The following is an 11718-nucleotide window of genomic DNA, read 5'->3' as shown; positions in this document are numbered from 1 at the left end:
TAGGGAAATCAGTGCAGAAAAATCGGGGCAGAAGCTGGTGCAGAAACCATGGATGAATATATGCTTACTGGCCCATTGCCCATGGTTTGGTCAGCCTTCCTTCTTATACAATCCAAGACCATGAACCCAAGGATGGCACCAACCCTAGTGAGATGGTCCTGCCTACATCCATCATTAATCAAGAAAGCCCCATAGGTTAGCAACAGGCCAGCTAGTGGGGGTATTTCCTCACCTAGAGTTTGGTCTTCCCAAATCACTCTATCCTCTTTCAAGTTAAAGCCAGCACAGACTCTGTTTTGTGTGCCAACTTGACACAAGCTAGAGTCATCAGACAGAAAGAAGCCTCAGTTGAGGAAATGCCTCCATGAGATCCAACTGTAGGTCATTTTCTCAATTAGTGACCAATGGGGGAGGGCCAAGTCCATGGTGGATGGCGCCATCCCTAGGCTGGTGGCCCTAGGTTCTGTAATAAAGCAAGCTGAGGAAGCCATGGGGAGCAAGACAGTAAGCAGCACCCCTCCATGGCCTCAACATCATCCCCAGCTTCAGCCTCCAGGTTCCTGCCACATTTGAGTTCCTATCATGGCTTCCCTCAGTAAAGAACTACGTTGTGGAAGTGTAAGCCCTTTCCTCCCCAAACTGTTTTTGGATCGTGCTGTTTCAGTGAAGCAATAAAAACCCCAAGACAGACACCAAGGCCATAAGAATATTCCCGTTTCAATGACCTTTTCTAACATTTGCAACCATAAAAATCTATAAACAGTCAAGGTCAATTCTAGCATATATGCAAATTTTACTTCATCTTTTCGTTATCTATAGGAAGTGACAATTTTTCCATAGTATTTGTATAGCCTAGAGACTTTCAAAGTCATTTTTCAATGCAAGACATAAGATCAAAATCCTGGATGTACAATGAGTACACATATATCACAGGGAACAAAAACAAGCATACTTCTTGCCCTTGTGGAGTTTTTCAGTCTGGGGGGAGAGTAAGGAAAAAATAACCAAGAACATGGCAAAGTTTTTTATGTGCCATGATGCAATGAAAGAAAGAGGGGAATAAGGACTGACAGCAGACAGAGTGATAATGACACTGTGGCATCCATTGTGGAGTCAAAAAAATGAAATTTGGCTTGTACTTGTCATATAACATCCGACAAAAGAGATCTGGTTTGAAAGATGAACTCTGGGGTAAGAAAAATCCAGAAATAAGAAGCATATTCAAAAGTACATTATAGACACGGTATAGTGATGAAATACAAATTAATTATGAGAGGTATTTAGGAAGGTGAGCAGGGATAAATATTCTGTGCCATGTACCATGGTGTGAAGTTTAGATTTGACTGAGGACCCCAAGGAAAATTAACAAGTCCCATGTCAAGTGGCTGCGTCTGCATGGTAATGCCTAGGCCGGTGTGGTGGTAGAGCAGGGAAAGAAAACTGAGGAGTTTTGTGTATGTTTCAGAGGTGGAATTGTGAGGCATTGGCTGTGGACTGGCTTTCCAGGTCAAGGGTAAGGAAGGTATCAAAGATTCCTTTCACACTGAGTGAAAGACTCAGAGAGCTGAATTTAGGAAGTGGGTGGATGCCCTGGGCTTCAAACACTTGACTTTCAAGGTTCCTGTGCTTAAGTCACCAGGTCTAGTGCTTTTCAGAATTCAGGGTTAGCAAACATGATCACTGAGCTTATGCTGCCCCAGTGAGAATGATGTGGCTGAGAAGACTGTAAGAGGACCCTGGAAGACCAGATACTTTTTTTTAATTCTGAAAACTCCAAGGTCCTTGAAAAGTAGGTTGCAAAGAAGAAAATGCCTCCCTCTCCCCGAGGTCTCAAAATTCCACTCCCTGCTGTAACTAGCTCGCCTTATTTCTCTGTAGTACTTGATATTATCCTATAACTATGAGGCTTGCTAACTAGATCTTCTGTTATTTCCCCTACACACTCATGTGCTTGAATCCTTAACTGTCAATGGGTGCTGCTTTTTTGTGAAGATTATGGGTCGTTTAGAAGGTGGAACCCGGCTAGAGGCAGGCCTTGAAGTCATATACCCTACTTCCCATTCTCCATCCTTACTTCCTGTATGCAGATGAAATGGGGCTCATCTGCCAGCTTCCTGATCCCACCACCATGACTGCTCTACTGTGCCCTGTCTCCTTCTCCTTGAGAGACACCTTCCTTCTGGAACTTTAACCCAACATACATCTTTTCTCCCCTTAGCCGCTTTTCTCAGGTGATTTGTCACAGTGAGAGGACATAAACCAACAGAGATCTCAGTCACTAGACCTGACAACCTGGGGTCAGTCTCTGGAACCTACATTACAGTAGGAAGAGAGAACCAACCCCATAAGTTGTCCTACCATCTCCATTCATATGCCGTGGCATGCACACACATGCATTCATACACACCGTATGTAAGTAAACAAATGTGAAAATAAAAAAATCTGAGCTCAAGGCTGGCACTTGGGACTCTTTGATTCAGTTTCTGACTTCCCTGTGAAACTCCTGGAAGTCCAGCCTTTTCCTTAAGTTTCCCCCAAGTTCAAGAAAATTTTCCCTAATAATGTCCATGTAAAGATTCCAAAATTATTTCTTGCGTCCTTAAGAGCTGAGTGCTTATACACCTGGGAGATCCAAGCCATGTGTAGAACTGGAAAAGGATGTGAGACTCATGGATTTCATGCCCTGCCTCTTATTTATGCTCCAGCTTTCTTTAAATATTTATATCCTGAATTTATTCTTTATTACTATTTGATTTGTTTCTTACTGTTGATCTGAAGTGTGAAATTGGAAAGCTGGAGCTTGTCCATAATTCCATGTTAGAAAATGTACAACAGAGGGGTTTTAGGTAGGTGTGTGTGTTCCCTTAACTTTCCTCACTGATGATCCCAGTTACTTCTTACAAGTTAAAGGCCCTAACAGACATTAGAAATGCTTGTTCTAGACTGATGAATTTGGGTCATGATAAAAATAATGAAGGAAACACAGACACAATCTAGAGATGGTAGTCAAACTTCAGAAAGGTAGCTTCTCACATTTTAACTCTTTCTAACTTCTTTTACTACAAATTAATTTTTTTTCTTTTTGAGTCCCCTCTAGCCCCTGCCCTGTGCTTGAGGTGAGTGGGGGCTCTGCTCTAGGCCTCAACTCCCTATATCCTCCTGCTTCCATCTCCCTGGGTGTGCCCTGCCCCTAAAGAGGACCTACCCCACCGGAAAGGATCACCCTGAGTCAGGCCACAACTCAGCCTTTAGTCCCCACCGGCTGGCCGCTGACCTCAGCCTGAGTCTTCAGTACCCTCTGGTCTCCACCTGTGCTCGAGAGTGTCTCTCTCAGACCCACCTGCACACATCGTGAGACCCATCAGAGTATTAGACCTGCTTGAACGCACTGGAAGAGATCCTTAGACCCAAACACATAAGGATAGGAAGAGACCCGATGAGCTCCCACTGAAGGAAGGGACTGGAAGACAGTAATATAAAAACACAGCCCAAACCAGAAGAACCAGTATGACAACACTGGGGTCCAGAAACTCTACACCAGCAAGACCTGAACATAACAACACAGATAAAACAGAAAAGAATGACCTTCAAAACAACCTCATGAAAATGATAGAGGTCCTCAAAGAGGATATGAGAAAATCCCTTAAAGAAATAGAAGAAAAACAAACCAAAAATGCAAGAAATCAACAAATCTCTAAAAGGAAGCCAAGAAGAAACAATCAAACAGATGAAGGAAACAATTCAAACAGTTCAAGATCTGAAAACTGAAATGGAAACAATAAAAAAATACACAAGCTGAGATAATTCTGGAAATAGAAAAGCTGAATAAACAATCAGGAACCACAGATGCAAGCATAACTAACAGAATACAAGAGATGGAAGACAGAATCTTATGCACTGAAGATAAACTAGAGGAAATAGATTTGTCGACAAAAGAAAGTCTTAAATCCAGCAAATACTTAACACAAAATATCCAGGAAATATGGGACACCATGAAAAGACCAAACCTAAGAATAATAGGTATAGAAGAAGGCGAAGAAGCTCAGCTCAATGGTGCAGAAAACATATTCTACAAAATCACAGAAGAAAACTTTCCCAACCTGAAGAAGGAAATGCCTCTGAAAGTACAAGAAGCTCACCGAACACCAAATAGACTGGACCAAAAAAAAAAGCCCCCTTGCCACATAATAATCAAAACAACAACATACAGAATAAAGAAAGAATATTAAGAGCAACAAAGGCAAAAGGCCAAGTAACATATAAAGGCAAACCTATCAGAATTACACTCGACTTCTCCATGGAAACTATGAAAGCCAGAAGGTCCTGGACCGATGCTCTACAAACACTAAGAAATCACAGATTCCAGCCCACACTACTATTTCCAGAAAAACTCTTAATCACTAAAGATGGAGAAAACAAAATATTCCATGACAAAACCAGATTTACACAATACATATCAACAAATCCAGCCCTACAGAAAGTTCTAGAAGGAAAACTCCAACCCAAGGAAGTTAACTTGACTCAAAATAACATGGGCAATAGATAATCTTACTTTACCAGAAGTCAGAAAGAGGGGAAAAGTCACACACAAAACCACCACCACACATTGATTCAAAGCAAACAAGAATCAACAATCGATGATCATTAATATCCCTGAATATCAACAGTCTTAACTCACCTATAAAAAGACATAGGCTAACAAAATTGATACGAAGACAGAATCCATCCTTCTGCTACATACAAGAAACACACCTCAATTTCAAAGACAGATACTACCTCAAGGTTAAGGGTTGGGAAAAGATTTTCCAATCAAATGGACATAAGAAGCAAGTGGGTATAACTATCCTAATATCTAACAAAATAGACTTCATACTAAAATTAATCAAAAAGAGATGAAGAAGGTCATTTCATATTCATCATAAGAAAAATCCATCAGGATGAAGTCTCAATTGTGAACATATATGTCCCAAATACAAAGGCACCCACATTCATAAAAGAAGCATTACTAGAACTCAAATCACAAATTAAACCCCACACACTTATAGAGGGAGACTTCAACACCCTACTCTCACTACTGAACAGGTCTACCACACAGAAACTTAACAAAGAAACAATGGAACTAACAGAATTTATGACCCAATTGGGTTTAACATACATCTATACAACATTCCATCCAAACAAAAAAGAATATACCTTCATCTCAGCACCACATGGAACCTTCTCTAAAATTGACCACATACTTAGCAATAAAGCAAGCCTCAACAGATACAAAAAAATTAGAATAACCCCCTGTATCTTGTCAGATAACCACGGCTCAAAATTAGAATTCAACATCAAAACAAATTGCAGAAACTCCACAAACTCATGGAAATTGAACAATGCTCAATTGCATCACCCTTGGGTAAAGGAAGAAATAAAAAAAGAAATAAAAGACTTCCTGGAATTCAATGAGAATGAAGACACAACATACCCAAACTTATGGGACACTCTGAAAACAATTTAAACAGATCTATAACCCCCAAAGAAACAGAAGTAGTAACAAAAAACCTTCCAACCAAAAAAAGTTCAGGGCCAGATGGCTTCAGTGCAGAATTCTACCAAAAATTCAAGGAAGAGCTAATATGAATACTCTTCAAATTGTTCCACACAATAGAAGCAGATGGATAACTGCCAAACTCTTTTTACAAGGCTACAACTACCTTACTACCCAAAGCACACAAAGACACAAGGAAGGCAGACAATTGGTCTGCAGACCAATCTCCATCATGAACATTGATGCAAAATACTCAATAAAATACTCACAAATCGAGTCCACGAACACATCAGAAAAATCATACACCATGATCAAGTAGGCTTCATCCCAGGGATGCAGGGATGGTTCAACACATGAAAATCCATCAATGTAATCCACATGATCATGTCACTCATGATAAAAGCCTTTGACTAAATCCAGCACCCCTTCATGATAAAGGTCTTGGAGAGATCTGGGATAATAGGAACATACCTAAACATAATAAAAATACAACAAACTGACAGCCAACATCAAACTAAATGGAGAGAAACTCAATGTGATTCCTCTAAAATCAGGAGCAAGACAAGGCTGTCCACTCTCTCCATATCTCTTCAGTATTGTACTTGAAGTTTTTGCTAGAGCAATAACACAACAAAAGGAGATCAAGGGGATACAAATTAGAAAGGAAGAAGTCAAACTTTCACTATTTGCAGATGATATGATAGTCTATGTAAGCGACCCAAAGAATTCTACCAGGGAACTCCTACAGCTGATAAATACCTTCAGCAAAGTGGCAGGATTCAAAATTACCTTTAAAAAATCAGTAGCCCTATCTACTATAAATAGACAATAAAGGCGATGAGAAAGAAATCAGAGAAACATCACCCTTTACAAAAGCCACAAACAACATAAAATATCTTGTGGTAACTCTAACCAAGCAGGTGAAAGACCTGCATAACAAGAACTTCAAGTCTTTAAAGAAAGAAATTAAACAAGATACCAGAAAATGGGAATATCTCCCATACTCTTGGATAGGTAGGATCAACATAGTAAAAAATGGCAATCCTGTCAAAGGCAATCTACAGATTCAATGCAATCCATATCAAAATACCAGCACATTTTTTTCACAGACCTCAAAAGAAAAATAATCAAATTTATATGGAAAAACGAAAGACATAGGATAGCCAAAACAAACCTGTACAATGAAGGAACTTCAGGAGTCAGCACCATCCCTGACTTCAAGCTCTACTATAGAGCTGTAGTCCTGAAAACAGCTTGTTATTGGCACAAAAACAGACAGTTAGACCAATGGAATCTAATTGAACACCCTGATATCAACCCACACGTCTTTGAACATCTGATCTTTGACAAAGAAGCTAAAGCTATACAATGGAAAAAAGAAAGCATCTTCAACAAATGATGCTTGAGTAACTGGATGCTGGCATGTAAAAGAAAGCAGATAGATCCATATCTATCACCATGCACAAAACTTAAGTCCAAATGGATCAAAGACATCAACATAAATCCAATCACACTGAACTTCTTAGAAGAGAAAGTGGGTGGTACCCTTGAACAAATTGGTACAGGAGATTGCTTCCTGAACATAACACCAGTAGAACAGACACTGAGATCAACAATTAATAAATAGAACCTCCTGAAACTGAGAAGCTTTTGCAAGGCAACAAGACAAAACGACAGCCCACAGAATGGGAAAAGATATTCACAAACCCCACATCTGACAGAGGACTGATCTCTAAAATTTACAAAGAAATCAAGAAGCAAGTCTCCAAAACACCAAAATATCCAATTAAAAATGAGCTACAGAACTAAGTAGAGAAGTCTCAATAAAGGAGTCTAAAATGGCTGAGAAACCGTTGAGAGACTGCTCAACATCCTTATCCATCAGGGAAATGCAAATCAAAAAAATTCTGAGATACCATCTCACTCCCATTAGAATGGCTAAAATAAAAAACACCAATGACAGTTTATGCTGGGGAAGATGGGGAGAGAGGGGAACACTCCTCCACTGCTGGTGAAAATGCCAACTTGTGCAGCCACTTTGGAGATCGGTATGGAGATTCCTCAGAAAAAATGGAAATCAGCCTACCACAAGATACAGCAATTCCACACGTAAGCATATACCCAAGATGTACACTCATACAATAAGGACATCTGCTCAACTATGTTCATAGCAGCATTATTTGTAATAGTTAGAACCTGGAAGCAACCTAGATGCCCCTCAACTGAAGAGTGGATAGAGAAAATGTGGTACATCTACACAATGGAGTACTACTCAGCAGAAAAAAATATTGATTCTTGAAATTTACAAGCAAATGGATGCACTAGAATAAACCATCCTGAGTGAGGAAACCCAGTCACAAAAGACAAACATGGTATGTACTCACTCATATATGGATTTTACAGATGGACCAGGGGGAGTGTCAGCCGACGATCCCACTGCCAGAGAGTCTGGGAAGCAGGGAGGACTGTAAGAAAGATATGCATGGTAACCTGAAGAAGGGTTATGGGAGGAGATACACTAATTGGATTGGCAGCATGGGGGAGGGCAGGGGAGAGGGAAATGGGAGAAAGAGAGGGAGAGAAGAGGAAGGGAGAGGAGAACACAGAGGGAGCTGGAAGGTTGAGCCAGGGCAAGAAGAGAGGAGAGAATGATGAGAGATATCATAATAGAGGGAGTCTTTATATGTTGGAGGAGAGATCTGGCACTAGTGAGATCTTCACAGATCTACAAAATGACACCAAATGGCATTAAGGCTACCTTAAATGCCCTCCCCTGATAATGAGATTGATGACTACCTTATATGCCATGCCATCCTAGAACCCTCACACAGTGGTTGACAGAAACAGAGTCAAACACCCACAGCTGAAAACAGAACTGAACTCCTGGAACCCAGTTACAAGGAGGAGTGATGAGCAAAGGAATCAAGATCAGGCTAGCAAAACCCACAGAGGCAGCTGACCTAAACAAGGGGGGACACATGGGCCCCAGACTGATGACTGAGAGGCCAGCATGGGACTGATCCATATAACCCCCCAACCTGGGTGTCAGAGAAGAGGCCTCAGCAATCTATGGGACCTTGGAGAATAGATCAGTATATATTCCTGGCATACAAATGGACTCTGGGAGCCCATTCCACATGGAGGGATGCTGTCTCAGCCTGGAAACATGGGGGAGGACTTAAGCCCTGCCCAGGATTATATAACAGACTGAAAATCTGTCATGGAAGGCCTTACCTTCCCTGAGGAGTGGAGGGGAGATGGAGTGGTGAGACCCTCCATTGTGGATCTCCAGAGTCTGTCATGTCATACAGGGTAGGGTCTAGGCCCTCCTTCAAGAGTCCAGGCTGAAAGAGCATCCCTTATTGTAGCATGGGCACTCAAAGTCTGTTTGTACACCAGGGAAAAATACTACCCAATGTCCCATAGATTACCTAGGCCTCCTCACTGACACCCACATTCAGGGGGTCTGGATCAGTCCCATGCTTTCCATACAGCCATCAATTGGGGGTCCAAGAGCTCCCCCTTGTTCAGGTCAACTGTTTCTGTGGGTTAAACCTACCCAGTCTTAGCTCCTTTGCCCATCTGTTCTCCCTTTCTGACACTGGATTCCAGGAGTTCGGTTCAGTTTTTATCTGTGGGTATCTCTCTCTCTGCTTTCATCAGTCGCTGGATGAAGGTTCTGTTTCCAAGACTCTCTGGCAATGGGATTGTATGCTGGCACTCCCCTGCTCCATGTCTAAAATCCATAAATAGGTGAGTTCCATACCATGTTTCTCTTTTTGTGACTGGGTTACCTCACTGAGGATGATTTATTCTAGTGCCATCCATTTGCCTACAAATTTCAAGATTCCATTTTTTTCCCACCGAATAGTACATATCTGTTCCACTATGTTCATAGCAGAATTATTTGTAATAGCCAGAACCTGGAAGCAACCTAGATACCCCTCAACTGCAGAGTGGATAGAGAAAATATGGTACATTTACACAAAAGTCATTTCTTCTGTCACCTCCATCAGCAGACGGAGTGAATATCAACATATTTTGTTCTTCCTAAGAGATACTACACATAGGCTATTATGACCACAGTGACCTGATACTAAAGTCAGAGAAATTAAATCTGCCTTTTATCAAAACTCTCCTTGGATCTATCTAGTCAATTGGTTTTAACATCATTTTGTGGTTCACAGCAGGCCCAAAGACAAATTAGGGATGAGTGTTTTATCCATGCTTCATTTCTCACAATGTCTTCCAGTTTTAAAGGTATATGTATGTTAGAGAGATATATAACAAAAAATTTAGGACAAGAAAAGAATTGATACAATATTTTTCCCCCTAGGCTGACTAGGATGCTGAAATCTGAGCTAGTTTTCACCCAGTCATAGTGGTGGTATCAATCACGCTGTGTGTGGTGGTTAGAAAAAAAATTGCCCCCAAATAAAGTGGCACTATTAGGAGGTGTGGCCTTGTTGAAGTAGGTGTGGTGTTGGTCAAGGAAGTATGTCAATGTCACTGTGGAGGCAGGCTCTGAGGTCTCATATATACCCAAACCACACCCAGTGAGACAGACCATTTCCTGTTGTCTCTGAGTCAGGATGTAAGTACTCTCAGTTCCTTCTATAGCACCATGCCTGCCTGCATGTTGTCATACCCTGCTATGTCGGTGATGGACTAAACCTTTGAGCTGTAAGCAAGTTACCACAATTAAATGTTTTCCTTTATAAGTGTTGCATAGGGTCTGCTCTGTGAGAAGCTGATGATGCTCAATACACTGAAACCTAAGAAATCATGCTCAAAAGGAATTTTCTCTTCTCTAAGGTTTGACATAGAAGGCAAAGTTCTTACATATCACAAGGAAGAGGTCTAACTGGGTTATTTCTACCCTGAGAGAGATGGCTAAGAATTTCTGTCAGTATTAAAAACGTTTGGTAGCTGAAGTTAACTAGTCAACTGATATTCCACCGAGATTAGACTTCCTTCAGGCTGACAGGAGAGGCAGACGCCTCTGTGAGGTCATCTAGAAACAGCTGGGGCTACATGGTAGAGGTAGTAACATCTTGTGCAGGGGACCAACAGCTGCTGTATTGATTCCCAATAATAACCTCTTGGGAAATTTCAAAGAACTACTGGACCTGAAGATGTAGAAGGAAGTCATGGAATAGACTAAGGAGCCATGTGGCCAGTCCATATGAATAGATCAGAGGTCATTCATTGCTAAATCAACCAGGGTTTGGCATACTATGATAACAATACAAATACTTATTTTCTTTTATGATTTTATTGCAAACTTTTTTTCTGCCAGTGGCAGCTTCCTCCTCTTCCTCTTCTTCTGGTATTGAATAACCAGTTGGTGTACTCTTCCCCGGGGAAGACTTGTTCTGTGAATAGAGCTGAGACCTTGTTGGCTTTCCCTTATCACCTTTAGCATGTCCATTGATGCTGTCCTTGTTCAGTTTAAGACAGCTTTCTTTCTTCAAGAGAGGTTTTTATAACACTGAGGACAGGGGTAAATAGAGTTAGGGTTGAGTAAACATTTTTTCCTGGGGTATACGAGACTGCTGGCTCAATCTCTAAATGGCCCCCTGAGAGTCGGCTACTGTCTTCAATAACTGTCCATCCAGAGGTCAACATGACTCTGGCTGGTGTCAGCATGTGCTGCTGTCTAGTGTAGCTGTCTGTGCCTAAGCACCACGGTCAGCTCTGGCTTCCTCCCTGCTTCTACAACATCCACTACATACTGTGGGACTCTTCCCAACTGTGAATCTTAATCTCAGCCAAGTCTGCCTCCTTCTTATGTCTGTGGCATCTCCCATATACTGTGGCACTCTGCTTGTCTGGGTACTCTGTGTTCTGTCGTTTATTACAGGACCCCACAATATAGTTAAGGCTGCTCTATGACTAAAGTTGGTCTTGAGTCCATCTACCATCCTCCTGCCTGTGTCTTCCAAGAACCATGATCATAGATACAAATTACCATGTCTGGAATTTTCCATTATAATGATCATTTGTCCCCAAGGCATTATATCATGATGATGTCAAGGGATAAAAGTGCTTTACATGATACATTGTCCCAGTTTCATTGAATTTTCTGAAAAATGGCCTACATCTGGCTATATAGTTAAAGTTTCTGTTGTTGTGAAGAGATACCATGACCATGGCAAGTCTTGTAAAGGAAAACATATAACAGG

Source organism: Mesocricetus auratus, unplaced genomic scaffold, assembly GCF_017639785.1.
Source record: "Mesocricetus auratus isolate SY011 unplaced genomic scaffold, BCM_Maur_2.0 Super-Scaffold_6730, whole genome shotgun sequence".
NCBI lineage: Eukaryota > Metazoa > Chordata > Mammalia > Rodentia > Cricetidae > Mesocricetus > Mesocricetus auratus.
Note: the sequence above shows the minus strand (reverse complement) of the source record.